General features: G+C 44.1%; 1 protein-coding gene and 1 long non-coding RNA gene across 5 annotated transcripts in view; one reads left to right on the top strand and one right to left on the bottom strand.

Moving 5' to 3' along the window:
• The window catches only part of LOC139757266 (uncharacterized), a 191,374-nt gene that overhangs the window by 24,526 nt on the left and 141,423 nt on the right, over positions 1–25,425 (top strand). For all 3 annotated transcript variants that reach the window (XR_011714558.1, XR_011714556.1, XR_011714557.1), the window contains exon 3: positions 14,702–14,756. This is a non-coding gene — a long non-coding RNA (uncharacterized lncRNA). The remainder of the gene's footprint in view (positions 1–14,701; positions 14,757–25,425) is intronic.
• LOC139757265 (homeobox protein unc-42-like) overlaps positions 1–25,425 on the bottom strand; it is an 87,866-nt gene that overhangs the window by 13,407 nt on the left and 49,034 nt on the right. The window lies entirely within an intron of this gene.

Genomic DNA, 25,425 nt, shown 5'->3' with positions numbered 1-25,425 from the left:
ACTATCCCCTCGGGACTGGTCGATACATGGGTACCCGGCTTAAGATGTATATATATATATATATATATATATATATATATATATATATATATATATATATATATATATATATATATATATAAGGTAAAGAAACTAGGATCATGAGTGAATAACTCTTAAACCGTAACACACAAATGGTAATCGCACACGGAGTTAATATTATGCTGCGCTTCTCTCTCTCTCTCTCTCTCTCTCTCTCTCTCTCTCTCTCTCTCTCTCTCTCTCTCTCTCTCTCTCTCTCTCTCTCAACGTGTCACGTCATACTGTCGGGTTCTTCCACACACGTTCTATTTTAGACAGTATTTGAATTTCCATATTCCGTACTTCACTCCCGTTTTTTACGTGATGGATCGGGTATATTAAGGCTTTGGGCGGGGGGGGCGGGGGATGCTTCATCGTTAGAGGTGGCACGTCAGAACAACACCAGCGGAAGCTGAGACAGCGGGGAACAGCAGCTTGGGGGGGGTCAACCCCGGTCCACCAACACAACAGGAACAGCAGCTTGGGGGGGTCAACTCAGGCCCAGCAACACAGCAGAAGCAACAGCTTGAGGGGGTAACCCCAGACCCTCCAACACAGCAGGAACAGCAGCTTGGGGGGGTCAACTCAGGCCCAGCAACACAGCAGGAACAGGGGATTGAGGGGGTAACCCTAGACCCTCCAACACAGCAGGAACAGCAGCTGGGGAGTGCAGCAGGAACAGCATCTGAGGAGCGTCCCCCAGCAAGCCAACACAGCAGTAGTATTAGCAGCAGCAGCCTCAGGCAGCGAGATAACGCCGGTCTGACAATAAGATAACAAGCACATTAGCGGACCATCCCCGTCTGTCAAACAGGTGTCGCCATTTGCCGCCACGTTCCGACCCTCGTCCTGACCCGCACTTCGGCTTCCCTCGCGCATCCCATCCGAACGCCTCACACGCTCTACCCCCCTACACTGACATGCAACCATTTCAAATGAATTCCTGTAAGAATGATTCATATAATATATTCCGTAGGACGAGTATTTCATGCATATAATGTGGAGTTGGAGTCGGAGGGAAGGAATCGGATGCAGGAGTTATCTGTGGTGTAGGGTACAATAGTTGAGCAGATTTAGGACAATCAATAGAGATTCGTCTCTTTGAAAATCCTTTTCATAAAGCCATAACCTCCTTATTTCCCCATGTTCATGCCTTTGTTGTTGTTCGTCCTGGTTCATGAGTGGTGTTGTTCGTCCATCCGTTTTCCGTTGGCCGGTTCTCGTGTTTTTATTTACTCGTTATTGATGGCACTGTTTTGGTAGTTAACCTGGAGTGATTGTCGCTACTGTTGTTCCCAAATGTTTGTTGCGAAAGTAGACGTTTGATCGATGTTCTCTGAATCGTTGTGATATTGGCAGGAAAAAGTTAAATTTTCCGTTAATCCCTCCTATATCAACCTTTGTTGTGTCTATATATATATATATATATATATATATATATATATATATATATATATATATATATATATATATATATATATATATATTCCTATGAGTCCACGGGGAAAATGAAACACGATAAGTTCTCAAGTGCACATTCGTGTAATAATCACATCATCAGGGGAGACACAAGAGTGAAATATAAGTCAGTTGATATATATCGAAGAGACGAAGCTAGGACGCTATTTGGTAAACATGCGATATATATATATATATATATATATATATATATATATATATATATATATATATATATATATATATATATGGGTGTGGAGACGAAAGAACATGACGTAAGTCACAGCAGAACTCGAGAACACACAAGAACACGATGTAGAACGAGAACGAACAGGAAAATGGTCGATGGTATCTGGTGACGACCGTTCATTTTTCAGAACGCTGGGTGCGGGGGTCAGAGGACATGGTCTCTTATCGTTTTGTGGTTATCTAATGATCTGACAGGCGGCGGCGGACGCACAAGGATAGCATTAATTGTTTCCACGGGAATGAAACGCGTTCGGAAATGACATGAGAAGATATGTAGCGATATCATTCTTATCAGTGGCCGGGATCCCCACTGAGATAGCAAAATGTTCCTCTCTTTCATCACCCCAGAGTTTATGGTGGTAATGGTTAATCACACGAATTATAGAGCGAGTACTTTTGCCAAAAAAGCAGGGCTGTCGCACAGCGCTAACCGCAGAAAACTCGGTAATTACAATGAACAAGTGTGACTTACATGTCAAGTGTTATGAGAGAGAGAGAGAGAGAGAGAGAGAGAGAGAGAGAGAGAGAGAGAGAGAGAGAGAGAGAGAGAGAGAGAGAGAGAGAATTCGTAAAGATAGATAGACAGCGACAATTGTAGACATTACTAACACACTTGAGTCTGGACCTTGTTTCACCAGAAGCTTGTAAAATACCTGTTTCTGGTCACCCCAGTTTTGGGGCCAGGAGCCATGTACACTTCCCCATTGTGAGCCAGGAGCCTTGTACACCTCCCCATTGTGAGCCAGGAGCCTTGTACGCCCCTTCCCCCATCTCCCCGATCCCCACGGGGGCCTGAGAGAGGGGTCGTGCGCCCCCTGGGAGCCCTAACCCATCCCTGCGCCGGCCAGGGCTGAGAGGGACGCTTCAGGGACGCAGATAAACCCGTTTGATTGATTGATAATGTGTTGGACACGTGGGCGGCGGCCTGAAGGGTGCGTAGAGAGCGTAGACGGAGGGGAGTCTGCGTCGGCCGTGGGGTGCGTACAGTGCGTAGACGGAGGGGAGTCTAGGGTGGCCCGAGGGGTGTGTAGAGTGCGTAGATGGAGGGGGAATGGAGGGTGGCTATGGGAGGTGTAAAGTGGGGGGAATATAGAGAGCCTGGGGGGTTGTGGGGGGGATGCGTAGGGTGCGTGAGTGGTGGCCTGCGGAGAATATTAAGTAGGCAGGAGAGAGAGAGAGAGAGAGAGAGAGAGAGAGAGAGAGAGAGAGAGAGAGAGAGAGAGAGAGAGAGAGAGAGAGACGCTACAGCGGGATATAGGGATAAATGGAAAGGCGAGAATCGCAAGGATCACACCCACTGACGGAGACTTGAGGGAGCGGAGCGGGAGAAGAATGGGGAATAGATGAGGGGAAGAGAAAGGTGGTGGGGTTGGGGGTGTTTGAAGGGAAGTACAGACAAGGCTCGTGAGGAGTAGAGGTAGAAAATGAGGAGGTATTACCTTGGCCGATTGAATAGAAAGGTAGACAGGTACATTGTTGTGGCGCGACCACAGGTAGAGAAGCACACAGCTAATAGAGAAGATCCAGAGGAGCGCAACGAAGTTGGTACCAGAACTAAGAAATATGAGTTACAGGGAAAGGCTTGAGGACATAGATTTGGCCATCTTGGAAGAAAGAAGAGTGAGGAGTGACCTGATCACAACCCTTTCATATTTTTCAACCACATTGATGACGTCGACAATAAAGAGTTTTTGGAAAGACACAAAGACAGAACAACCAGAGGACATAGCGTGAAATCAAGCAACACAGATGCATGAAAAGATGTGAAGAAGTACTTTGATAGTACTGTATAAGACTGGCGGACGAATGGACTTGATTAAATGATGAAACTGTAAATGTGGACAGCATACAAAGATTAAATGAATGTGTATGATGAAAGGGAAGGTTCAAGAGATGGGTCCTCACGGGTGGGGTAGAACTCCCTCCCTCGCACACCACCAAAAGGTAATCACACACAGGTGTTGTGTGTGTATCATGAAGGATGATTCTGGCTGAGAGGATCGCAAAAGTTGTTGGTTGTGAAAGTTGTGGTACAAGTGTCAAAGGACACGCGCGTACACGTGCGCCACAGCTGGAGGGGCGCGTTTTGGCACGTGCGGTCGGTACTGACACCATTACCGCCCCTCCGATCTCTCTCTCTCTCTCTCTCTCTCTCTCTCTCTCTCTCTCTGAATATATGTACGGAAACGTAATAATTCACATGCATGGGTGTGTATATATATATATATATATATATATATATATATATATATATATATATATATATATATATATATATATATATGTTAACAAATATGTATGTATGCATGCGTGTAAACAGACATAATAAGTACGTATGCAAATATATAATGAATATGCATTTATATGTATGTGTTATCTTTTTTTATTCTCCCTGAAATTACAACGAGACCGTACGTTCTATATTTTCGAAGTTGCTTGTGTGGATCAGACGGTCAGATAGGCAGATAAAGTGGTAGATTAAGCACATTTAAGTTGATAAAGTGACAGAAGATAGATAGGTATGAATAGATAAATGGATAGGAAAGGAAAAGAGATAATACCTTTTCATTTTGTCCCACAACTCTCCCTTCTCATCTGGTGGCGTCCATTGCCGTGAACGATGGCCATGGTAGGTGGCAGGTATTGTCCTGGTAATAGATGGCGACATGGGAGTGGTGTGAGAGGGTAACATGGTTGTACCACGTAGGGAAAGATATAGCCTACACACCGCGATATAAAACATAGAAATACGTGTAGATATAGAAGTGCACGAAGACACATAGATCCTGAACCATATGGGGTTTGTGGGGGGAGAAGCGGCAGGTGTTACCCTGTAGTGTCAGAGTGCCCCCACGCTCCCTCACTATGTCTCTCCTGATACTAATTATAAGGTAATTACTACTCTGATACAAGACTTAACACAGTTTACAAGGTTCATAAGGGAGGGCCGGAGTAATGGTTCAAGGTGTAGGGGGGAAGCGGGTCAGTCAAACCCTGGTCTTAGATAGGTATAGACTTGCACTTAAGAGGGGACGGACTTACACTTAAGAGGGGACGGACTTGCACTTAAAAGGGGATGGACTTGAGCTTAAGAGGGGATGGACTTGTACTTAAAAGGGGATGGACTTGAGCTTAGGAGGGCATGGACTTGTGCTTAAGAGGGGATGGACTTGAGCTTAGGAGGGGATGGACTTGTACTTAAAAGGGGATGGACTTGAGCTTAGAAAGCAATGGACTTAAATTTGTAAAGAAGGTAGACTTGAAATTTTAAGGGAATGATTTTGAAGGGTGAAACGGGGCTGTAGTCTCCAGAGAGAGAAAGGGAGAGGAATTAGAGGTGTAGACTGGGATGTGAGATGGAGAAGTTTAAAAGTGCCGACAAGAGGTGAAAGTTTCCAAAAGTAGGGAAAGTTTGAAGAGGACGAGGGAGAGGGAGGGGGAACAAAGTTTGAAGAGGGCAAGAGGGCCAGAAAGTTCAAAGTTCAGAAGCAGGGAGAAAGTTTTGGACGGACTTCACGAATTGGGAAGAGAGAAGATGAGACAATGACATTGTAAACAGACGGATGGGGTAAATGGAATGGTAAAATCCCGACCAGCAGGTCGAGAAGTAAACAAGTGAAGGTACTTTGGAGACAGTGGATAGAACAGTGCGAGGTCAATATAGAGGCGGAAGGTAGGTAGATGGGTAGATACTCAAAGGTAGATAGGTAGATACTGTGGACGCTTGGCTTGCAAACCATCTCCCACAAAACTCCAGTCTCACACGAACCATTCTTCATGGCCTTAGAATTTCTTGCGGTGAGCACTACGCGCTAGCCCTGCCTTTTGGCAAATACTATCTTCCTAAGTCATACGGAGATGCTCTCTTTTTCTCCCTCTTACCCTTTCTCTCTCTCCCTCGCTTCCTCTCCCTCTCTCCCCAGCACTTGCTTAAGCCAGAGTTAAGTGGGGAGTAGAAAGGGGCGGAATTAAGGCCATTTGAAAATCATCAAGAACGTTTAGTATATCGAATTAAGGGGGAGGTTCACTTGGTATTCTGAGACCACGCCTCAACACGAAGTGTTTTACCGGCATATTAACATTTGCAGGTCGGTGTCAGGCACACGCAGGGGGAGGTTGCTCATGATCAGAAAGATGTAATGGAAAATGTAATAATAATAGTGATAATAACTATTGAAATGATGATAATGATAATGATGATATATTTTCGTCATACCCAACTGCTTTACCCGCCTTTGCGAGATAGCGTTTGGAACGAACAAAGAACTGACTTCGTTTCCCATGACCGCTTTATATACCCTGGTCTCAAACTTCAGGCACCACGTCGCCCTCCATATACACTCAGACCATCTTGTCTCATCTCCCTTCTACACGTCATTACCTTACTCTTTTTTTTTTTCAAATTCACTCACACATTTTTTCCTTTCACACACACTCGAAATTCCCTCACCAGCCGCTTGTGTTCCTAGACACTACCACGACAACTGTGTCATCTGGAAACAGCATGTGTGTCACCCACCGATGCCCCGACGCCCCCAGCATACTGAAGACCTCCCCATCGTTCTAAGCCCCTTGTAGTCATTTCCCTGGCCATCCTTGCCGTAAACAGATCAAACAACCACGGTGACATTACGCATCCTTGATGCAGACTCGCCTTCACCAGGAACCACTCCTTCTCGTCTCTTTCTACTCGCACAAAAGCCGTAATCCTGACAAAAACTCGTCGCTTCATTCAGTAACATTTCATAAACTCAGTATCTTGGTAGCACTTTCCTCAAAGCTTCTCCCTCAACTTTATCATACGTTTTCTTTCGGTCATTAAATGTCATATTCAAATCCTACTCCAGGTATTTCTAACAAGTTCTTTATAGCAGACACTTCCTCCTCTGCATCCAGTAATACTAACAATAATCATAGTAACAGTAGCCTAATTATATCAGTTACGTTGAATATAACAGTCGTGACGTAATAATGATAATTTAGACGTATTGAAGTTAATTATTCTAGTAAAATAATATATGATAATTATAGACGTATTAAAGTTAATTATCCTAGTCAAGTAATGAATCATTATAATGATTATAGACGTGTTAAAGTTAGTTATCCTAATTTATCCTAGTCAAGTCATGAATCGTGATAATTATTATAGACGTAGTAAAGATGATTATCCTAATTTATCTTAGTCAAGTAATGAATCACCATAATGATTATAGACTTATTAAAGTAGAATGATACAAATAGTGATTAACAATATAGAAGATAAATTTCATTACAGTGAGACGTACAATGATACATAGTAATACCAATTAATAATGATAACGATAACTGAAATGATAAGGGTAATAGTAATGATGATAATGATTGCTGAAATGATAAGATGATAATAGTAATGATAATAATGCTAACTGAAATGGTAAGGTGATAATAGTAATGATGATAATGATTCGTAAAGATGATGAAGGCATTAATTAATGATATTTACGTCGACCGTGTTGTTACTTAATGAGGAAGCTAGTGACGTCAGTGTGGGTACAGCACTGTGCAGGTATCTCCTTAATTCCCGGCGGTATATACCGTCTTGAGCGTCAGTGTTGCCATCGGGTAGTCATCTGATGCACGATAACCAGGAGGGGCGCCGCGCCAGAGTGCCACACGGGCGGACGCATGGGTTCACAGGTGCACGCCATGATGTTACAGGTGCAGATGGAGGGGGGAGAGGGTTGTAAGTTATTGTTTGTGTCTTGTTGTGGGCTGACACGAGAGCAGCAGCGGAGGTGGTGGTGTGGGGTGTGGGGCGGGGCGGGGAGGCTTGGGCCCGGCGGAGAATGGGAGGGGAAGGTGGGTGGGTTGGGGGAGAGGAAGGAAGGGGGACGCTGGCGCGCGCGCGCGCGCTCTCGGGGACACCTGACTTAATTCATTTACAAACTTGTTTAAGAGGAAAACACAGGCGGCGTATAATGCTCTCTGCCGCCCTCAAAACTTGCTGACCTCCAGCACGGGGTCTGGGGTAGCCGCTGGGGAGCGGGAGGGGAGGAGGGAGATTAAGGTAAGACGAGGGGGAGGAGAGTAAGGAAGAGTCGGGGGAGAGAGGGTGGGTGATGGTGATGTTGACCCTGCCTGGGTCTTCCAGGTGTAGTGAACTGGAAGGCCAAATAGGTGGCAGACGAGGGAGAGGGGAGCCAGGAAGGTGAACACACACACACACAGCTCCAGAAGACCACCACTGGATAGATGAAGTATTACAGTACTGTAGAAGACCACCACTGGATAGATGAAGCAACTCTGTTGAAGTAGACCACCACTGGATAGATGAAGTAATACAGTACTGTAGAAGACCACCACTGGATAAAGGAAGCAACACTGTTGTAGAAGGCCACCCCTGGTTAGATAAAGCTACCTCTTGCTGTAGAAGTCCACTAGTGGATAGATAAAGGCAACATACTTTTGTAGAAGGCCACCACTGGATAGATGAAGTAACATATGTATGGTAGACTGGAGGTTTGAGAACATTCAAAAGTAATTCAGTAGAAATGTGGGGTCTGATATGAAGGCCCACGAGCGTAAGAAATCTTCCTGCTTAAACACACACACACACACACACACACACACACACACACACAGGCACAAAGTGGGGAGGCTGGGACAGAAGTAGCCACGGTGCATCCCTCAGGAGGCGAGGCTGGGACAGCCGTAGAGAGAGAGAGAGAGAGAGAGAGAGAGAGAGAGAGAGAGAGAGAGAGAGAGAGAGAGAGCGGGCGGGGGTAAAAGTTAAGAGCGGGGGAGACAACAGCGAGACGCCATCACGCGTCGTTATGGGCGGCCGATCAAACCGGAGGCTCCCCGTGTATTCCTTAATGATCTCCACTTACTGGGCCCTACAACTCTCACTTTGATCCCCGGCTCGCCAGCCTCTCCCAAGTGCTGGGCCGCTCCCGACGTGCAGGGCGATGCCCGACTCCCCCACCTTAACCCCCCTTCCTCGGCAGGGTTGGGGGCTTTAAAGTACTCGTTAAGCCGTGCGTATGGGAGTGCTTTCTCGAGGGGATGTTTATTGAGGGCGTTCATAAGCGTTTTTTTTTTTTAAGGGAGATGAAGGATGTGCGTGAGTGGGTTCTCTTTTTTTTTTTTTTTTTAAGGCACGGTCGTCAAAGAACGTTCGTAAAGTTCGTTCTCAACAGCGAAGTGTGTTTTCCCCCCGGACGATAAGAACGACCCGTTCTCAGAACCCTTTCTCACAGGTGTTAACCCTTGCCCTGCGGTGCTTAGAGGGGTGTCCCGAAGCTGGCCACCGCTGCGGCGGGGCTCCCGAGCCACGAAATAAAACGCCTGGGACGGACGGTGTCTTGGGATGACAGAGGCGCAACTTCCCGGTACACCGTTGGGTCAGATCACTGATGTTGACGCTGATGCCGGGGCACAGACGGGGTCGTTTTCTTTGTTGATGTGATTCTCGAGATTACGTTTGGTATAGTAGGGTTTATTTATGGTTAAGCTTTATGTAGTGGGGCTTAGCTGGGGGTGTAGCTTGGGTAGTGGAGCTGAGCTTTGGTATAACTTGTGTAGAGGGGCTTAGCTGTGGGGTATCTTGTGTAGTTGGGCTAACTGTGGTGAAGTATGTGTAGTGGGATTTGGCTGTGGTGTAGCTATTTCAAGGTGTGGTGGGGCTTAGTTCTTGTAAAGTGTAGCTTGTGTGTTAGGTGTTGCCTGTATAAGATGTTGGTGTGGTTTGTGGATTTTTCGTCTGTGTGTTACATGAAGAGCATGTTGAGTGTGGGTGTTGGTGTCCCATGATGAAGTTTGAGTTCGTTGAGGGTGAGGAGTAAGGCCGGTGCCTTCAGCTGTGTAGATTGTTGGACTGGTAAGGTATAGTTAGTGCCGGCTGGGGCAGTCTCGTTTGTTGTTGGTGTGTGTGTCTGTGTCAAGCTAGGTATACTTTGTGGAATGTTGCATGGATAGGCTCACTTGTGTTGCTCTTGTGTCTGCTAAGTCATGTATGATGTGGGGAATCTTGGCGTGTGTAGTCTCCAGTCTGCACACACACACGTAAACACGAGCCTCCATGGTTAAGCGTTTAGCATTGCGACCCACCAGTCGAACGTGCCCAGGTTCGATTCCTTTGAATGGTCACCTGGCGTAAACTGGGGTAAAGTATATGCGTCCATACGGGAAGTTAAGACACGTTGTAATGAACAAGGTCGAGAGACGGGGCAACACAAGTGTAACACACTATTCACGTAACACGCAGATACTCATCTCTCTGTCTCTGTCTGTCTCTCTCGATTTTGTTAATACATCCTTACGTGCGTGCGATCCTTTACAGGGAAACCACTACATGTCAATTTGCATATAAATTGCATTACACGAAGGTGTTCAGGAGACGCACGGGGATGTAAGAGGGCAATGGTGATCCCCAGATTCAAGAACGGTTCTCGGCAGAGCTCTGGTTTGATCAAGTGATCCTCAGTGAAGGGTCACTTGACCCTACTACCAGCAGCAGACGCCGGTGTTGCGTTGCCACATGGAACTGTAAGATGCCGAAGACGATAGTCAAGACTTATTTTTTTTTTTTCCAATGGACAGTTCATTAAGATACGAGAAAAATATTTCGCCAATTTAGATTTTTTTTTTCAATTTTGTTTCGACGTTTTTCTGAGTGCTGGAGATTGGGCGCGACCCACCAACTAATCATGTTAAATGATAGTATGATTAGGCCAGCTTAGATTAGGTTAACTTGATGCTGATTGGGGTCAGACCGTTGAGTCTACAAATGTTCGGTAGATAACTCGGATTAGGGTAAGTTAGCTGTTAGCTGAGGCTGATTAGGTTAAGGCCAGATTAGGTTCGGTTTGCCTGTGCCGATTAGGTTTAGGCTAGATTGGGCTAAGTAGTTGAGCCTCAAACCACTGTTCTGAGGTTCTCGTACGGAACGAGGCTGGACGATTGTTAGGTATAAGGTCGTTTACAATTAAAGGTAGTCGTATTTCGAAGTCTATCACATGCATCAGAGATAATCCAAAATATGTTCAAAGACTTTCTGCTGGGTCTATTGTTGAAGTGTTCACAATAATGATATACGATATATTGTAAAGAAAATGCACCAATATACGGTATATAGTAAAGAAAATGCACCAATATACGGTATATAGTAAAGAAAATGTACCAATATACGATATATAGTAAAGGAAATGCACCAATATACGGTATATAGTAAAGAAAGTGCACCAATATACGATATATAGTAAAGAAAATGCACCAATATACGGTATATAGTAAAGAAAATGTACCAATATACGATATATAGTAAAGGAAAGTGCACCAATATACGATATATAGTAAAGGAAATGCACCAATATACGATATATGGTAAAGAAGATGCACCAATTTACAGCATAAGGAAAGTGCACTAATATACGGTATATAGTAAAGAAAATGCACCAATATACTTTATATGATAAAGAAAATATGTTTATATGACATAAATGATTAAGAAAATGGATTTGATTTGATTCTGTGAGCTTTGTAAAGCACTGAAACTTCATGGTTTATTCAGCGTTCTTCTGCATGAAAAAGATTCCTGAAAACTTAGTACATTATTTATATGAATTCGTGTATTTCAGCTTCCTGTTAAAAAAAATAGATATATGTATAAAAGCTGAAAACTATTTATATAAATTTATAAAGAATATGGAGAAAAAAAATAGAAACAATCGAGGAGTACAGAGGAATATACGAAAAGTGTGGACCTATTTGTGAGACTGGAATTTAGATTGACAGTATCGCGTCTTTAGAACTTAAGAGAGAGTAAGCGAAGCCACTCGCCTTGGACTTCACCAACTTTTTCCCAAGTTTAATGAACGTCTGGAAGAGTTTTGTTGTGAAAAATCAAGAAAATTAGCGGCGGTGGTTCGTACTGCAGGGTGTGTTCATGTACGGCGCTGCGAGGCCTGTGTTGAAGCATCGCGACGTGGGGAGGGTATTGTGAACAGTCCTGTACACGTTGACGAGTTAGAGATTCTCTCTCTCTCTCTCTCTCTCTCTCTCTCTCTCTCTCTCTCTCTCTCTCTCTCTCTCTCTCTCTCTCTCTCTCTCTCTCTCTCCTTTAATCAACCCGAGTGAATGAGAGAAAGAAAAAAAAGAAAGAATAGAAAGCGAGGGCAGGAGCACTCACCTCACTTCCATCCATCTGGCTCTAGGACCATCCTGCCCGCCGCCGCCGGCCCCCCTCGGCTTGGCTGGAGCTAAGGACGGATCGAAATAACTTTTTAAAGAGTCAATCTGAGACTGAGGAAAGCACCCGGCTCTCCTCGTCTGCTATTAACTCCGCGACTCTACCTAAAAGTTTGTCATTAACCTGTCTAGCCCTGACAAGCTCACAGCCAGCCGTGGCACACGGGAGGGTGGGGGGGAAGGTGAGGTGAGGAGGAGCAGGAAAGTGACCCGGTGAGGGTGAGGAGTGTAGGCGAGAGTGGCTGGGGATGGTGAGACGGTGAGTGGGAGGGGATGGTGAAAGTGAGAGGTGTCAGGAGGATAAAAGTGAGCGGTGGGGGAGGACGAAAGTGAGTCATGGTGGAAAATGAGGAGTGCGGGTGTGGATGGGGTGAAAGCTGTAAACTGGAAAGTGAATGGAACATAAGAATGATATTTTGAGTCTGCTCCTCACTGTAGTACAGAAAACGGGATGTCTCCCTGGATGATGCTACTCTGGAATTAGATACAAAATGATCGCAGGACACGAGAGAAGGGAATCGAAATTTGCACGGTGATGTCATGATGATAAAAACCCGGTTGATATGACCGCTTAGATGTAGCAAGTGAAGAAGGCTCAGTTACCCAGAGTAGCGTAGGTGGCGATGATTAAAGGAGAAGGTAATGAGGACAGAAGAAAGCGCTTAAATGAAACGAATCTTGAGAAGCCAGCAGACTTAATGATGGACGGAATACAGAAAACACAACAGATACTCAGGCAGAAAAGGGTAGGAAGATGTTAGGTTGGGTTAGGGTAGGTTGTGATGGGTTAGGTTGGGTTAGGATGGGTTAGGGTGTGTTAGGATGGGTTAGGGTGTGTTAGGATGAGGTAGGGTGTGTTAGGAAGGGTTAGGGTGTGTCAGGATGGGTTAGGGTGTGTTAGGATGGGTTAGGGTGTGTTAGGATGGGTTAGGGTGTGTTAGGATGGGTTAGGGTGTGTTAGGATGGGTTAGGGTGTGTTAGGATGGGTTAGGGTGTGTTAAGATGGGTTAGGGTGTGATAGGATGGGTCAGGTTGCTCCGAAAACTGGAACACGCCTCGTATCTTGCCTCAGAGGTGATGATGAAGATTGTGTTGTGATGAGTGGGATGAAGAGAAGTATTGAGTTTCTCTCTCTCTCTCTCTCTCTCTCTCTCTCTCTCTCTCTCTCTCTCTCTCTCTCTCTCTCTCTCTCTCTCTCTCTCTCCTCTCCTCTCCTCCCCCTCCCTCCACATGACTCAACTGCGGGCTGGCACGTGGAAGTAGAAGGTCTTTATGACACATAAATTAGATTATGAATTCCATTTTCCCCTCTCCCTAGTGACTTCAGCTCTTGTCGGCTTAATGTCAAATGCGCCCTTAAAGACACCTGGCGAAAGGGGCGAATGCACGGCGCTCCTTCACCGGAACTTTGAGCCTTATCGTCCCCCGGCGTTACTGCCACTTTACGAGCCACACAGCAATGGGCATCGACTTTTCAGAGTGCGGAAAGAAAAGCGAAAAAAAAGATGGGGAAAAAAGGAAAAAAAAAGATGGAGTCTGAGAGTAGGGTAGAAGAGACAAGGAAAAAATGGTGGCGGGGGGTGTGGACTATGTCTTGGGTTCGTAGGATATAAGGACTTTGGGACTCCTTACATGCTGGGAATGAAATGATCCTACGCTGCTTTTGTTCACTATATAAACTCCTGAAGGTTAATGTTTATATCTGCGTCTCTCTGATGAAGGCTGTATATTAATGTGTATGTCTGTATATATATATATATATATATATATATATATATATATATATATATATATATATATATATATTATCCCTGGGGATAGGGGAGAAAGAATACTTCCCACGTATTCCCTGCGTGTCGTAGAAGGCGACTAAAAGGGAAGGGAGCGGGGGGCTGGAAATCCTCCCCTCTCGTTTTTTTTTTTTTTTTTTTTTTTTTTTTTTTTTTTAATTTTCCAAAAGATGGAACAGAGAAGGGGGCCAGGTGAGGGTATTCCCTCAAAGGCCCAGTCCTCTGTTCTTAACGCTACCTCGCTATCGCGGGAAATGGCGAATAGTATGAAAAAAAAAAAAAAAAAAAAATATATATATATATATATATATATATATATATATATTGCATATAATTGCTTTTCTTATGTGATGTGTGTACTCATTCATTCATACACATACATTTTTGTTTATAAGTATACATATAACCCCAAGGACAACCAAACCTCAGCTTCAAGTTGGTTGCATTTCTCCTTGTTAACATATTCTATTAGAATGACCAGATTTTTTTTTTCTTTTTTTAAGATTCTCCATTTTTTTAGTTGTCCAATATCTCTTGTTACGTGGGTGAGGAGGTTGTGTTAGATACCTCCAAGGGTTGTCTCATTATGTATATATTATTTGTATTCTATTGTACTTTGTGGCTGTCTCCCGGGCTTGCGAGGTAGCGCCAGGAAACAGACGAAAGAATGGCCCAACCCACCCACATACACATGTATATACATAAACGCCCACACACGCACATATACATACCTATACATTTCAACGTAAACATACATATACATACACATCTACATATTCATACATGCTGCCTTCGTCCTTTCCCGCCGCCAGTATATATATATATATATATATATATATATATATATATATATATATATATATATATACACTGTTGATTACTCCTGTGTAACTCACCGCCGGTCCATTTCTTTTCAGGGATTGTGGTAAATGTGTTGTTGCAGCCCTCAACCTCCCAGAAGCACTTAACAAGGTATGGCATAAAGTCTTTGCTTTCCAGATTTCCTTGCGTTGGCTATTGTGCTTCTTTGCTGCTTCCTCTTCTTCGAAGCACGGCATCCTCTCCAGTCCTTCATCCATCGCAGTGGTCATTAGTGGACAGACCTTCACTCTCTCTCTCTCTCTCACACTCTCTCTCTCTCTCTCTCTCTCTCTCTCTCTCTCTCTCTCTCTCTCTCTCTCTCTCTCTCTCTCTCTCTCTCTCTCTCTCTCTCTCTCTCTCTCTCCCTTTTATCTTCCTTAACGGTGGTGTCCCGCTGGGTTCTCTCCTATCACCTATCCCTTTTTCTTCTGTCTCCAGAGACGGTGTTTCTTCAGCCTTGGACCCTAGATACGCACACGCCGAGAATTCCACTCTCCTCACTCCAGCTCACTGTCCCCTTCCTCTCTTGGCTCCAAAACCCGTTCTTTTTCTCCCACTGAACATATTTCCATCCTTTATTTTGAACTTGTGCAGCACCTCGGAATCTTGAAGCAGCGCCCAATTCTAAGTCGAACTGTGCTAAAAGATAACGTAAACTTTTTTTCCCCTTGTATCTCTTCTAATTCTCACTCGCTTGCTGCCGCTGAATTTCAAAACACTGAATCTAGTTCCAAGTCTGAAAGTAGCGACTTTGATTTGCAGGTAAGTAAAGTGCCGGGTATCCTCTGGTTAGAGGAGGTACTGGGACCACTTATTTTGAAGCCAAGTTGTTTGGGCTCAACAACCCCCGGCCATGGAGAGAGCAAACCGTAGGGGAGAAACGTCAGGCGAAGGGAGAGAGAGAGAGAGAGAGAGAGAGAGAGAGAGAGAGGGAAGGGACGTAGAAAGAGGAGAGAGAGAGAAAGAGAATAGCGAAAGGGAGAGTAGAGAAATAAGGGCGAACAAGAGAGAGAGAGAGAGAGGAGAGAGAGAGTGGTGAGGGACAAAAACAAAGAGAGAGAGAGAGAGAGGATTAGGTTCGACCAAACTTCAGTGACATTAAAGGGATGTTGTGGGGCCTGCTAATTTTCCTTAATTATTTGCGTACGACGGTTTCAACACTTGGTCTTTAATAGATGTTTCTAGAGACCCGTTATCATGGTCACAGGATCAGTATGATAAACCTGTTTATTGCTAACATAATTGTTTTCAACGCCTTGGTTTTTTTTGAGGGGGTTTTCTAGAGACCTTTCCCGCTATTGTAAGTACAAAGTTCATATTGGAAACCTTTTCATCATTAGCGCTGTAGCAGAGACCAGGTCTTTAATAGACGCTATCGTGGACTTCTGGTCTTTCATCACCTTTGGCATACCGTGCTAGGAGCCTGTTGCATACTAGGGGCACATTAAGAGACCTGTTTTATCCTAGAAACCTCTCAGCTACGACCTACGCTTTATCCATTATTTCTAGGCACTAGATACGCGGTAGAAACCTCTCGTATGTCGTGTAACCTGGATGGTATCGATTTGACTGTAGAAAACCTATTGGGCTTCAAGCCAACGCTCGAGACCTCTCTGTTTTCAGAATCTCGCTTGAATTCTGCTGAGTGCTAGCCTTACTATAGAGAACTCTTGGGTATCAGGTTGATGTCAGAAACCCCCCCGTTCTTTGAGTCGCGTCAGGATGTGCTATAAACATGCTAAGGTTGAAGATAGATATAACCAGGCTTTAGGCTATTATGGCCATGTTATAGCCAAGCCATAGACTGCTACCGAAGGCTGTACTAGAGACCACAGGAGCCTAACATAGCCGTACCGGTCTCCAAAGCTATGATAGAGGCCATAAGTCTCTCTCTCCCAGGGTTGCATTATAAACTTGTCACCGTAGAACACAGGACTCTACTTGGCACTCCTAGAGAACCAAAGTTCTCTACGCGTACCACCCGCGTGAAAAAACTACAGCGTTGATGTAGAAACCACCTGGCCACGGGGATCAGAAACCACTGTAGCTATGTTCGAGATCTTGCATATAATGTACGTCATTCGGTATTTCCTCAATGATAAACATGATCTGCCTGGCATAAACACACCACATACATTACGATATGCTGCGGTCAAGATAAGTGAGAGAAATTTGCACTAAACGAAGGAATTAGGATTGAGCGAAATTAAATGGGAAGAGTTCAATTGAACACTTGTCTCAATAGTTAGTTTTTCATTTTTCATTATATATATATATATATATATATATATATATATATATATATATATATATATATATATATATATGTATGTATACACGAGCAAAGTGCATATGAAGGCGCACCTTCAAAGAACATACAGGGGTCCCGGGTTCGATCCTGGCTCTTGGTTTGTACGTTATATATATATATATATATATATATATATATATATATATATATATATATATATATATATATATATATATATATATAATTTCAGGTCTTATTCTTTGTTTCTTTATTCCTCTTTGATGTACAGTTCTGTTCTCGTCTTTGTGAAGTGTTTCTTTCGACATTTTCTTCTGTTCTCTGATGTCTTTCCTAATTTCTCTTCCTTCTCCGTTAACTCTGTGTACATTTCTCTCTTTTCTTTAATTTCTTCCTTGCGTTGTTACTCTGTATCATTCTTTGTTAGTCTCTCTCTCTCTCTCTCTCTCTCTCTCTCTCTCTCTCTCTCTCTCTCTCTCTCTCTCTCTCTCTCTCTCTCTCTCTCTCTCTCTCCCCTCCAGCCCTGATGAGCTCCCTGGCACAACACCGTCCAGAATTAATTCCCAGACCCTGGGGCGCCGACCCCCATCCGCACCCCACTCATCTCTTCAACCTCTCTCTCTCTCTCTCTCTCTCTCTCTCTCTCTCTCTCTCTCTCTCTCTCTCTCTCTCTCTCTCTCTCTCTCTCTCTCTCTCTCTCTCTCTCCGGCGTAACCCTCGTCTCGCCGGAATCTTGTCTAATTCTAATTCTAATTCATATGCTCCGTTGTGGTGGTGGCGGTGGTGGTGGATGCGGAGCCCTGGATAGCTTATTGTGAAGGCTATGTATATAGGGTTTTCTATACCATATAGGATCTATAGCTATAGGTTTGTATGTATAAGCCATTCAAGTCCATGTATAGGCTGTATACGTTGGTGTAGAGGCTGTGTACAGAGGCTCTAGGGCGTTGCAAAGGCTTCGTATATAGGCCATGTAGTGATGATTTATGTAGGGTGCAGCTACAGATTATGCAGATGCTATAGTTAGGGTCTTTGTATAGGCTGTGCTGGACAATACACAGGTCTGTGTGGACACAGTGGATCACAGGTGTGTGTGTATAGGTTGCTGGTTACGTTGCTTGGCTGGTGGATGATGGAATCTATCGGTAGTTCTGTATCCTACGAAGCCTCTATACCCTAAAGGTAGGTAGTTTACGTAACCCCTGTAGTTTTGTAGTTGAAGGTCAGCTACCTGGTGGGCTTGTCAGACTACTGCAATTACATGGTTCTGATGCTTCTGTAATTAGTGTCTTAGCTAATCTTTGAGAAGCCGTTGCGGGTATTGTACGGTAGGCCGGTGGAATGGATTGGGTAGAATGATGGATTAAAGGAAGGGAGATGGATTGGGTGAGGACTTTGATTAGGCAAGTTGAGGTTGCGGATTGGGGACGAACATGGATGAAGGAAGATGAGGCTGTGAATAGAAGTAAAATGATTGGATGACTAAGTCTAATACATAATTAAAGTCCAAAGATCTCATGATAATCAAACAGGTAATTAATTGATTAAATTATGATTACAGAGAAATGGTCATATGTTTCTCTTTGGTCCATTTCGCCTGATTTAGGAACGTTAATCTCACTATACATCCAGATATGTTGTTAACTTCATTAAGAAAGAGTATAACGCAATAGTAAAGTATATTATTGTTGGACATTTCTGGATATGCAGAACGGACGAGTATATTTCTAGATCTTATTTAATTATTAAGGGATATATTGCGGTATATTTGCTACACTGAAAAATAAATTTGAGCATACTACAAAGTTGATAAAACGGGGAAATGTGTCTTCTCTATTGTAGAATAAATCACAGATATACAATGGGAGAGAAATACAGTGGGATGTACTTGATATACAGGAGGGAGGGTATGTTCCCGAATATATTAGTGGACAATATGCGAGGCTGGACAACCCTGGACACTTGGATGTGCGTTCACCCATGAGGCAAATTTGAATATACCTTGAGCTTTCTCATGTGTCTCTCCATTTGTGTGAGGGGGGGGGGGGGGGGTGGACTCTGTGTGTGTCTCTGTGTGAGTGTATGTGTGTGTGTGTCTGTGTGCGTAGGGGAAAATGATATTGTACCCTCTTGAAGCCAAATCTCCCAATCTCTCGTACCTTGCTCTTGAATTCTTAAATGTCTCCTGCATGTAATCTTTCTTCATATGACTTTCTTCCACTCATTGACTGATCTTTTACCATATCTCCTGTTTGGTGTCTCGAGGTGCCCTTTTAGTCGCTTCGTCTCCTCCCAGTCTGAGGGAAGTGATCAACGTTATCACAACAGTTTAAGAACCTAAAACTCGTAACCATGTCATCCACTTTCTCCTTCTCTGGCGTAAGGAGGTCTATATTGGTGCTCTTTTCTGCCTGTAACTCAGTCCCCTTACTTCATGTACACTTGCTCCTGCCTGCAGTTGGACTTCTGCAGGGAATCTGTATGAGCGCCAGGCTCACGTACATAGTGAGGGTGTATGTGGTCTTAGAATTATCCTTAATACCTGAAAGGTGTTGAAGAACTTTCCGTTGGTGGATGCAGTTTGACGCAGACGGCCTTATTGACCCTGGTAGTTGATTGGCCGAAAGCCCAGACAACCAGCCTACCTTCATGTAGGGAGACCAAACTGGCAAGGCGTAGTCTGATTAATGTGTACCGCCATATGTGTCCATTTGGTCCAGTTGGCCTTCATTAACCTTGAGTATGTCGATATGTTATCATAGACTGTTGCAGTCTTGAACATTTCAAACTTCTTTCGAGTATTTTGCTGAATCCTCAAACGTAATTGAATATGGTTCGATAAACAGCGGTAGCCCCAGGACTGGGCCCAGCCAGACACCGTCCGTTTAACTTTCAACCCAGTCTGAAGAGAGGCGCACCTCTGATTTGTTGTCTTTGGTCTCTTCTGTATAGTTAATTTCCCTAATCACCGAGGGAGTCTTCCAAGAATGGTTGTCTGGATTCCCCTCACCTTCTTTTTATTTAACCAGCCTCCATTAGGGGACGGTGTCAAAAGCTTTCTGGATGTGTGTATGTTGGTATTGGAGTGTATGTTTGTGCTGTATGTTGGGGGATGTGTACGTATCCGTGACTCTGTCAGGGTATTTGTAGGTGTGTATGTGTATGCGTGTGTGTCCTTTTTCATGGATCATTGCGATACGGTAGGATACATCACGACGGATTGCATACAGTGCTGTAGCTACCCCACCGCTTACCTAATCGATGCAATGAGTCGTTATACATGAGCGACACGTGATGCAATATGGCACGGAGGTGAGCCGGAGCTCAGCCGATCATTTTAGCGTGTGGATAAACATAATCTCCCAGTTCTTATGACTGGAGATTACGTTTGCATGCGATGCCCCTCTCCCTCCGCCTCAATCTCATCCAGGATACGTTACAGATTGATTCTAAATTCGGCAACAGATCTGTTGACACTGGCAACAGTAGGATCAACAGACGGTTGAGGATGGAGGAAGGGGGAGTTGGTGGGATGGGAAATAGAGACGCCAGCGTCGCTGCTACCCTGTGGTACGCCACACGTAATGCAGTGTTCAGCCCTCTGATGTATAGTGATACTTGACGCTGCTGATCGTAAAGGAAAACCTAAGAAAAGGTGGGAGTGACGAGGGACTCACACACACACACACACACACACACACACACACACACACACACACACACACACACACACACACACACACACACACACACACACGTCCAGGAGATGGGCTCCAGCAATGAAAAGCTCCCTGCCTTCACGCTACCTCGCTAACACGGGAAACGACGTTCAAGTATAATATATATATATATATATATATATATATATATATATATATATATATATATATATATATATATATATATATATATATATGTATATATATAAGGATTTTTACCGATGTGCAAAAATCAGAATAAATCTGAGTTTTGCATAATTACAAATTCAGGTCTGAGGTCAGAAAAGGCTTTAAAAGTGCCATGTGGTCTGAATTCGACCTTGAGGCTTCAATAGGTCGTTCAGGACAGATTAATCCCGTAACGTGTCGTTATCTGTCCTCTGAAATTACAGTCATTATTCTGAAACTGATACTGTTCATTATAAGCGGATGGTTCTCTGCTAGTGCCGGTGCCTATATCCTGTATGGAAGGGCGTGTATACAAAAAAAAATGGGTTCGAAAAGATGGTCTTAAAGGAATTGTGAGAAGATCCTTAATAGGCCCGAATAATGGTAGTTATATAAGAATAACCGTAATATATATATATATATATATATATATATATATATATATATATATATATATATATATATATATATATGTATGTATGTGTGTGTATGCAGATCCGTCCTCACACACACCCGCACATTTTACCTTTCAACAAAAAGTATAATTCTTTAAACACGGGGTTTATGTTTTATCTGGAAAATATGATAAAAGCTGAACATAAAGTGTATTATCCAGTCTGTAATTTAGTTTTGTAGTTTTGAAAATTCCATAGTCATGTTGTTAACTTTTCGTCAAAGATAAGAAATTTTTGCCAGATATTTTCTATTTTTCGGGTTAGTTCTTGTAATGGCGGGGTGCGTTCGAACGGGATCCCCGGCGCAGATTTGGACGTATGTATGGTCTCTGTATTTTTCCTTCAGGTGCGTATTAACGCGCGTTCAGTTGGTCTCGTCGTCGTGCGATTTTTTTTTTGACTGGATATGAGTTGCTTGTGAAATAAGACCAAAAAAAAAAAAAAGATAAAATTTATTTAAAAATCCCCTCAATTATCTCACACAGATAGACAATTGGTGGTTTGTGTGTTTGTGTGTATATATATGTAATGTTTACAAATTTGTAAAACAGTGAAATCCGAATCAAACAATCGCTTTAAATGTAAACTTTAATTAATAACGTTGCAATTTATATGTATATACAAATAACAAATAGAGAGTATTGGGGCTAGTAGCGGGACTTGGCGTGCAGCACAAAACATTCTAATTGGTTGTTGTCAGCGGCCGGGGGGACGCTCGGCCACGCGATTGGTCCGCTAATTCAATTACCTCATCCATTTACACGCTGACCTCGCTATGACGAATCGGAGCTGAAACGCCCGTCATGCGGCTGTTTTTGCCGTCGAATTGGGACCTCCAGTATCAACAATTCGCATGCAAAATTCAGTAGTACAGAAGAAAATTGATGCAAGAATGGCTGGAGATGTGGAAGCAGAGAGCAGTGCCTGTGGCCCGTGTGCTAGTCGTCCCCTAAGGCCCAGGAGGGGAGAGATCTGAGAGCCGAGCGAGGGGGCGGAACCGGAGTGCTACGGGTATCATGATTGGCCGAGCGGCCAGGTGGGGGCGGGGCCGATGCATAGGGCGGCACCCACAGGAACAGAGCCCCCACAGCATTTCGTCCTCCCATTGTTTATATTTTGAGATATACCGTATATACGTTAGATATACCTACCCCTTACCACCCCCCCATCTCCTACTCCCCTTAGAATCTTCGGCTCGTAAGTAGATAAACTCGCAGCCTCACTGGTGATAGATAATGTATATATTTTTTATCCCAGGGAGAGACAGATCAAGACCCCCCCCCCCCTTTAACAAATTTGGTGTCGTGATGCCGGGACCGATGCAACGGATCCAGAGTAATCCAATATTATCCAGTCGGTGACGTCGCTGGATCAGCTGTGGATATCGTACACCGGCAGATAATCCTCCCTGGGAGGAGGAGGGGGAGGCTTGTCTCCCTGGGGTGGGGGTTGGGGGTGGTCCGGTCTCCCAGAGAGCAGGAAGCCTGATCTAGGGAGGAGGCATTGTCTCCCTTAGAGGGTGAGGGAACGCTGCCTCTGAGGGAAGGCGTGGTGTGTCTCGTGGAGGAGACGTTCACCCTGAGTGAAGGCCTGGGATCACTAGGAGACCTAGTCTCCCTGAGGTTCAGGGTAGTGACGGTATACCCGAGAGGAAGAGGCCTAGTCTCCCACAGAGGAGGGTTTGGTCTCCCAGGATGAGGTATAACCTCCCTGAGTTGACGAAGACTGATCTCCCTGAGAGGAGAGGGAGGTTTGTTCATCCTGAGAGAAGACCTGGTTTCCCTGAGAGGTTAAAGCTTAGTCTCCCTGCAGAAGAAAAGGTCTGGTCTCCCTGTGAGGGTGACGGAGGCACGGTCTCCCTGAGAGGGTGACAGAGGCCTGGTCTCCCTGAGAGGGTGACGGAGGCATGGTCTCCCTGAGAGGGTGACGGAGGCATGGTCTCCCTAAGAGGGTGACGGAGGCATGGTCTCCCTGAGAGGGCGACGGAGGCCTGGTCTCCCTGAGAGGTGTGAGGTTTGATCTCCCTGGAAGGAGAAGGTTTGATCTTCCTCTGAGGTGAAGATGTGTTCTCCCTGAAGGAGCACACAAGGCCGGGGATCAATTGGTGCAATAGTACTGGGGGTCTGGGGCAGGGTAGAAAATGCTGGTCACGGTTTAATTAGGGCGAATTAGGTTATAAAAGTGGTTAAATTTGAACCTTCTCGCTCGCTGGATTATTGATGCATTTGCCAATTAAAGAGGCCGGTGTGTGTATGTGTGTTTGTATGTTTACGTTTAGAATTTGGCGGTATGTGCAGGTTTAAATCTTATATATATATATATATATATATATATATATATATATATTTGCTTTGTCGCTGTCTCCCGCGTTTGCGAGGTAGCGCAAGGAAACAGATTAAAGAAATGGCCCAACCCATCCCCATACACATGTATATACATACACGTCCACACACGCAAATATACATACCTACACAGCTTTCCATGGTTTACCCCAGACGCTTCACATGCCCTGATTCAATCCACTGACAGCACGTCAACCCCGGTATACCATATCGATCCAATTCACTCTATTCCTTGCCCTCCTTTCACCCTCCTGCATGTTCAGGCCCCGATCACACAAAATCTTTTTCACTCCATCTTTCCACCTCCAATTTGGCCTCCCACTTCTCCTCGTTCCCTCCACCTCCGACACATATGTCCTCTTGGTCAATCTTTTCTCACTCATTCTCTCCATGTGCCCAAACCATTTCAAAACACCCTCTTCTGCTCTCTCACCCACGCTCTTTTTATTTCCACACATCTCTCTTACCCTTACGTTACTTACTCGATCAAACCACCTCACACCACACATTGTCCTCAAACATCTCATTTCCAGCACATCCACCCTCCTGCGCACAACTCTATCCATAGCCCACGCCTCGCAACCATACAACATTGTTGGAACCACTATTCCTTCAAACATACCCATTTTTGCTTTCCGAGATAATGTTCTCGACTTCTTCAAGGCTCCCAGGATTTTCGCCCCCTCCCCCACCCTATGATCCACTTCCGCTTCCATGTTTCCATCCGCTGCCAGATCCACTCCCAGATATCTAAAACACTTTACTTCCTCCAGTTTTTCTCCATTCAAACTTACCTCCCAATTGACTTGACCCTCAACCCTACTGTACCTAATAACCTTGCTCTTATTCACGTTTACTCTTAACTTTCTTCTTTCACACACTTTACCAAACTCAGTCACCAGCTTCTGCAGTTTCTCACATGAATCAGCCACCAGCGCTGTATCATCAGCGAACAACAACTGACTCACTTCCCAAGCTCTCTCATCCACAACAGACTTCATACTTGCCCCTCTTTCCAAAACTCTTGCATTCACCTCCCTAACAACCCCATCCATAAACAAATTAAACAACCATGGAGACACCACACACCCCTGCCGCAAACCTATATTCACTGAGAACCAATCACTTTCCTCTCTTCCTACACGTACACATGCCTTACATCCTCGATTAAAATTTTTCACTGCTTCTAACAACTTGCCTCCCACACCATATATTCTTAGTACCTTCCACAGAGCATCTCTATCAACTCTATCATATGCCTTCTCCAGATCCATAAATGCTACATACAAATCCATTTGCTTTTCTAAGTATTTCTCACATACATTCTTCAAAGCAAGCACCTGATCCACACATCCTCTACCACTTCTGAAACCACACTGCTCTTCCCCAATCTGATGCTCTGTACATGCCTTCACCCTCTCAGTCAATACCCTCCCATATAATTTACCAGGAATACTCAACAAACTTATACCTCTGTAATTTGAGCACTCACTCTTATCCCCTTTGCCTTTGTACAATGGCACTATGCACGCATTCCACCAATCCTCAGGCACCTCACCATGAGTCATACATACATTAAATAACCTTACCAACCAGTCAATAATATATATATATATATATATATATATATATATATATATATATATATATATATATATATATATATATATAAGGAAAAAAGAAATAAATTGATTATATAGGGTTTTGCTTTCATGGTAACACTTGTTTTACGTGCTTTAAGGAATGCTTAATGACGCCCTCTTCTTTATGTATACCTGATCGATCCTGACTGTTGGAGGTTTGTATGTTTTATATATATATATATAT

The sequence above is a fragment of the Panulirus ornatus genome, chromosome 25 (assembly GCF_036320965.1).
Source record: "Panulirus ornatus isolate Po-2019 chromosome 25, ASM3632096v1, whole genome shotgun sequence".
Lineage (NCBI taxonomy): Eukaryota > Metazoa > Arthropoda > Malacostraca > Decapoda > Palinuridae > Panulirus > Panulirus ornatus.
The sequence above is the reverse complement of the archived record's forward strand: the minus strand, read 5'-3'. Positions and strand labels throughout refer to the sequence as shown.